Genomic DNA, 2428 nt, shown 5'->3' with positions numbered 1-2428 from the left:
ATGGTTAGGGACAGCTTGGTTTAGCCGCTTATGCCAGGATTTTATTCCTTTGGGCCCTCCTATCCACTGATGCTCAAAGCCTTGGATCCTTTTTACCCTTGCCTTTTGGTTTAAAGGGTTATTGGCTTTTTCTGCTTGCTTTTTCTTTTTCTTTCTCTTTTTTTTCGACATTTTTTTCTACAAGCTTTTTATTCACTGCTTTTTCTTGCTTCAAGAATCAATTTTATGATTTTTCAGATTATCAAATAACATTTCTCCTTTTCATAATTCTTTCAAGAGCCAACAATTTTAACATTCATAAACTACAAATTCAAAAGACATATGCACTGTTCAAGCATTCATTCAGAAAATAAAAAGTATTGCCACCACATCAAAATAATCAAACTAATTTCAAGAATAAATTCAAAATTCATGTACTTCTTGTTCTTTTGTAATTGAAACATTTTTCATTTAAGAAAGGTGATGGATTCATAGGACATTCATAGTTTTAAGACATAGACACTTAGACACTAGTGATCATGTAATAAAGACATAAACATAAATAAACATAGAGCATAGTAAACGAAAAACAGAAAAATAAGAACAAGGAGATTAAGGAACGGGTCCACCTTAGTGAGGGTGGCATCTTCTTCCTCTTGAAGAACCAATGGTGTTCTTGAGCTCCTGTATGTCTCTTCCTTGTCTTTGTTGCTCCTCCCTCATAGCTCTTTGATCTTCTCTAATCTCATGGAGAATGATGGAGTGCTCTTGGTGTTCCATCCTTAGTTGTCCCATGTTGGAACTTAATTCTGCTAGGGAGGTGTTGATTTGCCCCCAATAGTTCTGTGGAGGAAAGTGCATCCCTTGAGGTATCTCAGGGATTTCATAGTGAGGAATTTCCTCATGCTCTTGTTGAGGTCTATGATCTCTTGTTTGCTCCATCCTTTTCTTAGTGATGGCTTGTCCTCATCAATGAGGATATCTCCCTCTATGTCAATCCCAGCTGAATTGCAGAGGTGGCAAATGAGGTGAGGAAAGGCTAACCTTGCCAAGTTGACCCTTCTAGTGTAGGGGCATGCGTTTTCTTGCATCATTGGCAAGTTGAACGCCAACCTTACATTTTCCGAACTGAAATCTAAGTATTTACCCCGAACCATTGTAAGCCAATACTTTGGATTCGGGTTCCTACTTTGATCATGGTTCCTAGTGATCCATGCATTTACATAGAACTCTTGAACCATTAAGATCCCGACTTGTTGAATAGGATTAGAGAGAACTTCCCATCCTCTTCTTCTAATCTCTTATTTGATCTCCGGATATTCGCTCTTTTTGAGCTTAAAAGGGACCTCAGGGATCACCTTTTTCTTGGCCACAACTTCATAGAAGTGGTCTTGATAGACCTTTGAGATGAATCTCTCCATCTCCCATGACTCAGAGGTGGAAGCAATTGCCTTCTCTTTCCTCTTTCTTGAGGTTTCTCTGGCCTTAGGTGCCATTGATGGTTATGGAAAAACAAAAAGTAATGCTTTTACCATACCAAACTTAAAAGGTTTGCTCGTCCTCGAGCAAAAGAAGAAAGAAAGTAGTAGAAGAAGAAGAAAATGGAGGAGATGGAGGGAGAAGGTGTATTCGGCCAAGGGGGAGAAGTAGTGGGTGTAATGTGTGAAAATGGAGTAGTGTTGAGGGGTTTATATAGGGGTGGGGTGGAGGGTAGGTTTCGGCCATCAGAAGTGGTTTTGGGAAGGAAAAGAATTTAAATTTTGGAGGTAGGGGGTTTACGGGGAAGAGTGGATGGATATGAGTGGTTAAGGGAATTTGGGGAAGAGGTATGGAGGTGATTGGTGAAGGGTATTTGGGGAAGAGAGTTATGAAAAGGTGTGAAGAGGAGAGAAGAAGAAGAGGGGTAGGTGGGGATCCTGTGGGATCCACAGATCCTGAGGGGTCAAGGACTTAGCATCCCTGCTCCAAGTAGGCGTGCAAAACGCCCTTAGAATGCATGTCTGGCGTTAAACGCCAGCTTGCTGCTTGTTTCTGGCATTAAACGCCAACTATATGCTCTGTTCTGGCGTTAAATGCCAGTCTGGTGCTTGTTTCTGGCGTTTAACGCCAGTTTGATGCTTCTTTCTGGCGTTAAATGCCAGTTTGATGCTTCTTACTGGCGTTTAAATGCCAGTAAGCTCTTCCTCCAGGGTGAGCTATTTTTAATGCTATTTTTCATTCTATTTTTTATTTTTCAGTGGTTTTTGTGACATCACATCATCATCAACCTAAAGAAAACAAAAAATAGCAATGGAAAATAAGTAGATATAATTAAATAACATTGGGTTGCCTCCTAACAAGCGCTTCTTTAATGTCAATAACTTGACAGTGAGCTCTCATGGAGCCTCACAGATGTTCAGAGCATTGTTGGGACCTCCCAACACCAAACTTAGAGTTTGAATGTGGGGGT

This window comes from Arachis hypogaea, chromosome 17 (genome assembly GCF_003086295.3).
Source record: "Arachis hypogaea cultivar Tifrunner chromosome 17, arahy.Tifrunner.gnm2.J5K5, whole genome shotgun sequence".
Classification (NCBI taxonomy): domain Eukaryota; kingdom Viridiplantae; phylum Streptophyta; class Magnoliopsida; order Fabales; family Fabaceae; genus Arachis; species Arachis hypogaea.
The sequence above is the reverse complement of the archived record's forward strand: the minus strand, read 5'-3'. Positions refer to the sequence as shown.